Source organism: Egretta garzetta, unplaced genomic scaffold, assembly GCF_000687185.1.
Source record: "Egretta garzetta isolate BGI_Z169 unplaced genomic scaffold, ASM68718v1 scaffold386, whole genome shotgun sequence".
NCBI lineage: Eukaryota > Metazoa > Chordata > Aves > Pelecaniformes > Ardeidae > Egretta > Egretta garzetta.
The window spans coordinates 1475413-1485874 of NW_009260063.1; positions in this window are offsets into that span (position 1 = coordinate 1475413).

Here is a 10462-nt window from a genome sequence, read left to right on the forward strand (position 1 = left end):
TTTGCCTGAGTGAGAAGTACAGGCGAGGGCATGTCATACACTCATGGGGTCACTCCTGAGACTCCTTCAAAAGGAAACGTGTGTGGGTTTCTTCTTTCACCCCGGAACGCTCGATTACTGCCAGTGACTGATGGTCAGCAGCAAATAGTTACTGAATGCAATTAGCAGTCGTCCTCAGATAGATCCAGGGAGAGGCAGGCAGCGAGGAGGGTGCAGGAGCTGATTGCAGAGGCTCAGAATTACTTGGATGCCAGGATGGAAGTGCTGCTGGGACATGGGGTCCCTGTCCCGCTGTCAGAGGAAGACACAGCTCACACCACTACCAGCCTTATGTCTCAGAGGTCACAGCCACAGCTTCTGCCTTGAATCCCACCTGGGTACGAGACTCTGAGACTATGTGACAACGTAGGAAGGCAAAAATTGAAGAGAGGACATTTTCCAGGGCGCTGCACAGCAAGAAAACATTTCTGGCATAGGAAACCATGATTATTACGCCAGTTTTCAAAAAGAAACCAAAACCACCGAAGGCCTGGTACCTTTCCCACTGTGCAGTCGTACTCACCTGTTCTGTACCAGCTTCACCACGGCAGTGGCAGCAGCCAGCAAATGTTCTGAAAGTCCTTAGGTGCAGTCACAGCTTTGGAGGAGTCTTCCTAAAATGTTCTGGGAGTCTTAAAGGGAACCGAAGACATGCTGTGAGAGAGCCTCAAAAGCATCTTTTTTTTTTCCCCGTTATAATTCCTATAGCCTCAACTCCAGCTTTGCTGAACATAATCCCATCATCAAAACAATGCAACCTCCTGTTTAAAAAATGTTTCAAAGCCCCAGGGGTGGTTAAATTGCATCTTGACTTGTTCTCTGCTGCCGAGAAAGGAGCTCACCCTCCTCTAGCTGGCAGTGAATTTGGAAGATTGCTGCTTGCGGAGACCCTCCAGCTCCTGGGTTTGGCAGCCGGGACCCCGGGCTGCCTTCTGCTCCCTCCAAGCAGAAGGAGCCACGCCGGTTGCCTGGTGAGCCCATGGGGTACAGAGCCCCCGCGCTGGCATCCCGTGTCACAGGTTATGGCCAGCTCGGTCCCAGCCTGGATGGGGACGTCTGGGGAAGGATCTCTGCCTCCTCTCCGGTCTGCCATTCAGATCTACTCGACAACTGGCTGAAAGCCATTATTCCCCTAACTGTTGCTTATTTTTAAGTAATACAGCTGCTCTGCACAATCCTAACCACCTTTTTGATTGTTCATTAGGGACCTGCAATACTCTTGGTTTATTCCATTTAAAGCTGGATTTAACTAACAGTAGTTATGTGCCCCATCACCTCTTCATTATTAGACTGAATTGCTTCCTAAGGACCAAATCATGCAGAGTCTCGCAGTTTCTGCGAGGCGCCGGGCACCCTCTCTTCTCATCCATTTCACTTAGGCAGCCGCTTTCAATGGAAATTGATGGCAGGCTCGGGCTGGACGAGTCCTGAGCCGCTGCTCAGATTCTGCATTCAAAATCTTCATTTGCAGCAAACAATGATGCACGTGACTCCGCTTAATGCAAGTTAATGTCTGCATGACCATCAAGGAACGAAGGCATAATAAAGGATCAATAATCGCAATGATCTAAGTAACGGTTTTGAAATATTTAACCAGAGGCAACAATTAAGGTTCTTTTAGAGGCTGCAAACTTAAAGCCTATGGTCTTGAATCCGAGTCAAGTGTTTACCCTTAATGATTGCACGAGTTTCCCTAAATGATGCCTCCCCTGGCTCAAGCTCAGCTACCTACAGAGCCAGGGCAGAAACAAATGCTTCAAAAATCACATGAAATTGCAATGAACTTTTCTCCTTTGCTAGCTTCTCATCGCTTTTAAAAAACGCTAAAGTAAGGATTAAATTTATAATTTAACTCACAGGATAGCAAGCCGTTAAATGATTCCCGAGGAAAGTTTGGATCGAGTGGATTTGCGTTTTATAAAGCGTAAAGACCTGCCAGCTTTCCTCAGCTGATGGGGACTGAAATGTTACTGGGTTTTTGGTCTTATTTTTTCTGCATGATGTTCAGATTTTGGAAGCAAAGAAGGATATTTGCTTGCTGGTAGCCTGAATTCCACCAGAGATACAAATCTCTGTCTCTTTGAGAGTGATAAAAGAAGTCAGGCGGGGTACTGTATACCGTCTTGCATTAAGAAAAACTCAGAGGTTTAAGGCCATCTGTATTTAAATCCAAGGACAGATGAGACATTTAAATTTTAGTAGCACTCAGTTATATACCTGACATAGAGAAATGGCTGCAATCCTTTTTATCAGGCTGGAGAATAGGCATTAAATGACAAAATATTAGTCAGGCCATAGATCCACGAAACCTATAAGTTCTGCAGCAGCTTCATTAAATCTGTTTTCTATCAGAGGGGAGAGAAGGGTCTGGTATAACATTGCCAGCATTTGAGGCATTGGGCTTTTAGAGGATCGCTGCCAGATACTTCATCCATCTGTCTATTTTCATATTTATTGTTTTACCAATCACTTTATTCATCCATCTGTTCATCTGTGTAAACCCATTTTTTTAAATTTTAATTTTTATTTATAGACTGACCTTAATAAACTCTCCTCAAGTACCGCGTGTTTATCACTGTCATGGATGAAAACGTTATTAATGACAGGAGGGCTGAGCAGGGAAGACGACCGCCCTTTAAATTCTTTTTCAGCTGACTGGGCTGCAGCAACTCAGCTGGGTGGAGGTGGCTGGATCGATAAGGTCGGAGTTCAGTCACTGGTCCCATCTCCTCTATCATCCCCATCGCTGCCAGCTAACGATGCCTGCAGGTGGAGCGGGGGCACTTGGCTACGCTTATGAATTGCCTCGCTCCCTGGCGAAGGCTTTTCTGCCCCGTAGGAAAAGCTGTGGGGAGCTCAGGATATTTATTTTGCAATGTATACAAGGGAAGACACGGATGTCAATACAAGAAAAGCAGCCCGGTGTGTTGAGAGTGAGTATCGCTGGCTCGTAGCGCAGCGCTGGCACCGCGGCGTTCAGGTCTTCCAGGGAAATTCTGGCTAAACATAAATAAGGGATGCGCCGGTCGTGAAACGCTTTCCACGGCACACGAGGAATGAGAGGCGAGTTAGTTTTCAGTGCGTGGTCACCAGCGCTGTACGTTCAATCCAGCCGCTTAAACTGCCTTAATTGCCAGGAATCCGGGGCCGACTGCCGCAACGTTGCATGCGCCTCCGTATTTGCCTGCAACAGGCAGGGCTTCCATACCTACACCTGCTCGGGGCAGCAACAGACGTTTTTCTGTTCGCAGGAGCCTAACTCATGACACGGCTCAAAAATGATATTTATTACTACTAATCATGTCCTTATTTGATTGCCGACAGCCACATGGATGACTGTTACACTGGAAACAGAGGGTGGCAAGAGCATCTCGAAGTACCTCAAAATTATTCACCTATGGATTAAGAGTGTTTCAAATTTATGATAGGTAATAGTCAACGAGGTGGCTATAAATGCTTTACGAGTTCACTTAGTTGACATAAGGTCTAACCTTGCCACAAAAATACATTTTTATTCTGCTGACTTCAAGCAGGTTTGACAAATACTCTGCAGGGTAACTCAACCCTCACGTTTTATCTTTGGTTGGCCTAGGTGCCGCCTGCGACAGAGTTTTGCCGTGAAAGATGTAGCTGGGAGGATGGGGACATTCCCCTCACAGCTTCATCTCATCTCCTGGCTCATTAGAAGCCTTGGATTCCTGCCTGGGATTTTATTTTGACATCAGAGGTGTAAATCAAGTCATAAACATATTTAAACTAATGTTGTTGAAAATCCGTAATTCTGACAGCGAAATGAGCAACAAAAAGTGCATATAATATTTGGTGACATGTAATTTTAACTTCATCCAGTCGCTTTGCTTTTGAGACATTGTTACCTGCAGGATAAGGCAATAAAATAAGGATGTACAAGAATGTGTCAAATGTAGGGCTTCCCTAAATTACACTCTGAGGCACAGATTAATACATTTAATACATTCCAGTCATGAGTGAAGTACTTATAGCAGAACAACTGCTCCTTCAGTGATATCATTCACTGGAATGAACTACAGCTAACACTGACAAGCTGGAAAAATGCCCCCACTTTTCAAACTGTACAAATGGCATTTGGACACAGTAACTCAAAACTGGACACTTCATTTCAAGTTTAAAGCTAGTGGTCCAGTCAAAAGCTATTACTCCATCTTCTTTATTTGTAGTCCATGCTTTTGTGCTCTTTAAGAATCAAATAAATACTGGTGTAATGGTTAGCAACTGCCAGTTCAACGAAAAATACTGCTAAATTCACCAATAAGTCTTTTTTCTACACACACAAATTTATGACATAAGAACTGAACCCATTCCTGTTACCATGTCTGGATAGTTTTTTAATGTAGAGGGAGACTCACTTTAGTGATAAGAGTTTAAACCTCAACTACTTTTTCCTTCTTTCTGGATCATACATCTAGATAGAGAAGAGCGTGAAATAAACGACCGGTGCGTGTGAGCCAAGGTGCACTGAGCTGGCCCGTTCTCAGCTCCATCAATCCAGCAGAGGCAAGTGGTCTCCACAGCTCTGCGGCCTCTGGAGATTATTTAAAAGTGAAGAAATTATTTGCGCTGAGATTATTTAAAAGCAGATGCAAGATCTGCCCCCTCCTCTATTTTAAGAACTTGAGGGAGAAGGGGAGGAGACTGAGCTGGGTACAAGCTCACGAGATGCCTCCTCCTTGTGACTTCTGTACAATCCTCCGGTCCACTGGTTACAAGTCCCTCAACCTCAAAGGGACACCTTGAGCCTCCCACCTTGCCCCAGCACTGGCTGTGTAATAGTTAGATCCCAGTTTGTGATCATGTCGTGGTTTAACCTGTCCGGCAGCTCAGCACCGCACAGCTGTTTGCTCGGTGGGATCATAGAATCGTTTAGGTTGGCAAAGCCCTTTAAGCTCCCCCAGCCCAACCGTTCCCCTACCCCTGCCATCCCACCCCCAAACCCTGGCCCTCAGCACCGCCTCTGCCCGGCTGTTAAATCCCCCCAGGGCTGGGGACTCGACCCCTTCCCTGGGCAGCCCCTTCCAGTGCCTGACAGCCCCAAGGGGAAGGAATTGTTCCCCATGGCCAACCTCACCCTGCCCTGGCACAACTTGAGGCTGGGGCCCCTCATCCCATCGCCCATTACCTGGAAAAAGAGACCGACCCCCACCTCACTACACCCTCCTTGGGGATGGGGGAGAGAATCAGAAAAAAGGTAAAACTGGTGGGTTGAGGTAAAGACAATTTAATAGGACAGAAAGGGAAAGTAATGACAGAAGAATACACAAAACAAGCGATGCACTATGCAATTGCTCACCACCCGCTGACTGATGCCCAGCCTGTTCCCGAGCAGCAGCCCTGCTGCCTGGGCCAACTCCCCCCAGATTTTTGTTTAGCATGATGTCATATGGTATGGGATATCCCTTAGGTCAGCTGGGGCAGCTGGGCAGTCTGGGTTGTGCCCCCTCCCAGGCAGGGCCGTATAGGAAGCTGAAAAGTCCTGACTTAGTGTAAGCACTGCTCAGCAACAACTAAACCAGCAGTGTGTCATGAATGCTATTCTCATCCTAAGTCCAAGACACAGCACTATGCCAGCTACCAGGAAGAAAATTAACCCGATCCCAGCCGAAACCAGGACAGATCACCACAGAAAGTAAACTGTGCAAAGGGAGGGAGCAGTGCTTACCCTTTGACTGAGGAGGACTTTGTGTGGGAACAAGTGGTTGCCCCGGGAATTGGGCTGGTTGCTTTCCAGTCACTGTAGCTCCACGAGCAGGCTTTGGGACTTAAGTTTTTCAAGTTCCTGCTTTGATCTGCCCATACAAAATAACCGATGCTGACAGCACAAGGCTTGAGCTCCTCCGTAGCAATTGGCGCATGCGTCACACCCTAAGAGAAATCTCTCCTGCATCCCCACACAACTGCCACGCTAGGGGCTATGAAGGCGTCTGTGAATTAATGCTTATTCCAGACAACATCAATGCTAAAAAAATGCATTATTAGGTACCACATCACACCTGGAAGAACGCTTATGGATTTGGGGGTTACGCTAGTAATTGTGCTAAACTTCTGAAATTGGCTGATGCGAGACCTAAGTAGGGATGGCGTGATGAAGGGATAAATATTCATGCTGTCCAAGTGCCATGTCTTCTCTCCAGCCAGCCTTTTTACAGTGTGCTGCCTTAAACGCTACAGTAAAACAAGAACCTAACACCCGCTGCAGGGAACAATGGATCACTTTCCAAGAGGAGAAAAACTCACAGCCTAACACTTCTTCAGAAAAGTACACAAATATGTTTCCCCAAACTCATGAGGTTACTTTCGACATGGTTTGGGGAAGACAAGGAACTAAACTGCAAGTAATTATGGATTTTCTAAATATATTGGGTTTGTTCTCCAGCTTCCCCAGGTACTGATTATAATCCTGTTCCCTTTTGTCACTGGTATTTGCAGCTAGAAGCCTTACAAATACGGGGCTGTTCTCAGGTGTCTTTTTCACCAGTGCAGGCTCTGCAGTGGTCCCATCGTCAGAAGACCCATGGCACCTGAAACACTCGAGAAAAAGCATCTGGAAAGAGAAACAATTTTTGTTTTCCATATAAAGGACTCACATTTTCTTTTATTCAGCTTCTTAAAGATACTGGTGCTGGGATGAACAAGGATTTTATGATGTTCTTGGTAATTTCATTTGGTGTCATAATTACATCTTGATTAATTCTATACACATGGAAAATTATGAGGAAATTATGAGGGTGGATTTTTTTTTTTCTTTCTTATCTGCAAGGGTACATTTTAAAGATTTTGTATTAGTGTGAGTTGGGAAGAACTGTGATAGTCTGCAAACAAAGCACCTTTAGCGACTGAGCTAAACGACAGGTATAAGAGGGGCAGGATTGTCTCCCCGATCTCCGCATCGACATCCTGAGAATACAAAGACCCAGGAAGCTATTGCACAGAAAAAATAGGCTGCTAACACACATACCTCTGCCACCTCACTTCTCCCACCGCGGGCACCGGACACAACACGTCTGTCACTATCTTCCCTTCTCGGAGAGAAGCTCCTTACAACTTGCCGCACGTTGAATGAGACATCAGAGCGCAGCAGCCCTGCAGCCTCCAGCGGGACACGCGCCCCGGGCAGCGTAACTCGCTTCTGGAACGGCAGGCTGGAGGACGGGAACTCCTGTAGGTTTTCTAGTATCGTTCAGGTTATTTTAATCCTTTGACGTGGGCCAGTCAACACCGCTTTTTGACATTTAGCTGACATTCTAAAAAAGTAAAATTTACATTTCCTAAGCATACAGACTTGCAAGTTGTTCTCCTGAGTTCGTAGCCACAAAGAGAAGTATGAGAAACTGAGCAGGGCTGCAGGAGGCAGCTTCTACCTGCCCGTGCAAGGTTGCTGCAGTGCAGCTCCAACCGTGTGAACTCCCCAGCGCTGGCAAAGTCTGCCCTTACTGAAAGCGCTCACAACTTGTTCCTGAAGTTTCCACATGGCCTTCAATCCCTAGTGATAAGATAACAAGAGACCGAAGGACCTTGCAGGATGAGTCCCAAGGAAGAAGAAAGGCTGTGGATATTGAGAAAAATCCTGACAATTAATATTAATTTGAAAAATAGAATTGGTATCTCTTCTCCTTTCCCTCCCTGCCATTCTCTCTTGCGAAATAGCTTCACAGCGAGGAACCTATTATTGGCCATTGCACATCATTAATTTTAGAACCATTTCTCTTCTGCTGCATCTTATGGTCCTGCGCTACACTGCATAATATTGTCATCTCAGCATAGGAAGCATCGCCTATTTCAAGCATAACACTACAGACTGGAGTTAATCTGTCTAAGAGAGACCTAAACCAGACATCAGAGAGCAGCGCAGGGGTGGAGCTGACATATAGATACACAGTCATGAAAACACATCGCAGATGAAGAGACATTGCTTTACATAAAGGGACCGGGGGTGCAGGCAATAGCTCTGAAGCTTGGAGATTTCCCAGCAGTGTCTTGCTTAGAAATCCAGATTTCAAGGGTAAAACCCAACCCTATTAAGATACAGTTCAGTGTATTTAAAAACTCTACAGAGGCCTCAACAGCTTATATCTTTGATAGGCTTATGACAGAGAATACATTTTGCTTCAGCTGTTTCAGTGCCAGTGAGTCGTGAACGGACTTCACTGTTTAGTGACTGCACTGAAGGCTTTGGCCACTGGAAGACTTGACAGACGCTGGCACCTATGGCCGAGCCAGGCAGAGCTTATGGTGGCAGAGGACACCTTACAAGACACCTTCCTCCAAAAAGCCGAAGCCCAGGCTCAGCGAACCGAGACCCGCAGTGTGCGTTACACGTAACGGGGCTTCGTACCCAGCCTGGCAGAGAACGGTGCCGAGCAGACGCCACCGCTCACCCCAGCTCTGCAGGAGGAGTTCTTACGTGAGCAATCTGACTTCCCGCGCAGGAACAAAGCGTTTCACTACAGCAAGCAAGAGGATGCAGGGCTGGGGATGATTTTTTACCAGTACACTGCTGCTGCTCACCAATTTTTGTTAAAAATAAACTAGACACGTGTTTACGTTAGTCCACACCCAATCCTGTAAACACTCTGAAGCAAAACTCTTTTTTTTTTTTTTTTTTTTTTTTTTTTATCCAGGTAACTGTGGTTTATATGCATCTTGCACAATGGGCTACAGCTAGAGATCCTAGATCAATACAAATAAGAATGAAAAATAACACTATGTTCTAAACTGCTATGACTAATTCCTTGTATTAGTAACACAAAAACCAATTCAATCCATATCACGGGATTTTATCAGCGGCCAAGTGCTAATTCAAAATTTTACCAGTGTCTGCCTGCTTTTCCATGGAATAATAGCAAAATGAATTTCCAGTTCTGATTTTGACTCATTAAATCTTGTTGACAAAATCGTTTGTTTTACGAATTAAATGAAATCCTTTTCAGAAGAACTTTCCTCAAGGTGCAGACATGGGAAGCAGCCCTCAAACATGTCATTCTTGGAAAACCCAACATGGTGTTAGGAGACCTGATACTCCTGCTGCAGCGCCTGTGCAGGATACCGGGCACAGAGTAAACTGACAAAATAATTGGATTATACATGCACAATTCAGACTTTCAGTTACTGGGTGCTTTCTTGCTCCTAGTTTCCACAGAAAAGTCAGGTTTTTGTTCCTTAAGTCCTTGTACTGCTTATTTACATATGAAAAGGTAAGTTTATAAAAGAGCTTTCCTATTTTACTACACCTAATAGTTAATAATTTAAATCTGTAGCCATTATCATCATATAGATTGACACAAATGGCATATGGATCATTCTGGGGATGAGGGTTAGTTTCTTTTACGAGAGAATTGTTTTAGTTTTTGCAGGAAATTAATCAGGGGAATGGGCTTTGTGGAGCATGGAGGAAATCTAATCTGTTCTTTGTTCAAATTTGCCTTGCTCCAATTCCTAGCAATTGTAGACAACATGCTCTTTTGTTCGGGAGCCACTTGTTACATGCATAATTAGAGACTGCAGTAGCTGTGTTTAAAGAAAAACTGTTTTCCAATGTAATGTGTGATCTTGATAATAGTATTTTCATCAAAGGTAGCAATTACATTCATTAAGCTGGGACTGGCAAGGCAGCAAGGAAATTAAGTGGAAGGTGAATAAAAAGCTCCCCGTTTCTTTTTAAAATCTCTGTCTCTTTAGAAGTTGAAATGCACCATGTTGAGCTGCAAACTGGAAAATACATACTGAATATAAAAAAAGAAAGAAAGAAAAAAATAAAGTCCTCCTTAACCTTTCTGAATAATGATCCAGAAGATATCCTAGGGACACCTACTATAGATGCACTTTTCAAATTAAAGGGCTTTATTCTACATTAATTTCTTATGCAAGTTTTAAACGAGCTCAACATATGATTCAGGTCTTTAAAGGCTCCAGGGCTCTCTAGGATTAATTCACTGTTCTTTTCACACATAAATTAATTGTTTTGTGTTCTCAAAAACAGCAAACAGCACATAAATCAACCAGTTTAGAAAAGACGCAAGGCTGGTACCTTTTGCAAATCACTGAAGTTCGCTATTTACACTTCATTATTATAATATGTAACTTTTAAAGGAAAAGCTGGAAAAGCAGGACATACGTTGTTAATTCTGAGCGGATTTCTTGAGTGCACAGCTCATTTTAGCAATTTGATTCCTTGAAAGACAAAAGTTGTGGAGCACTGAAAAGCCATTCTTCCAGCATTCGTAATTATATTTTTTCCAGTTAATAATTCAATTACACATCACTAATGTATTTGCAAACATTCCCACATAAAAATAGCTAGCTTTCCCTGTACTGCTCCCCCCCCCCCCCCCACCTCTTTTTTTTTTTTCTCCGCTGAGGGCAGATTTGCACACAGAAAAACGTAAAAATC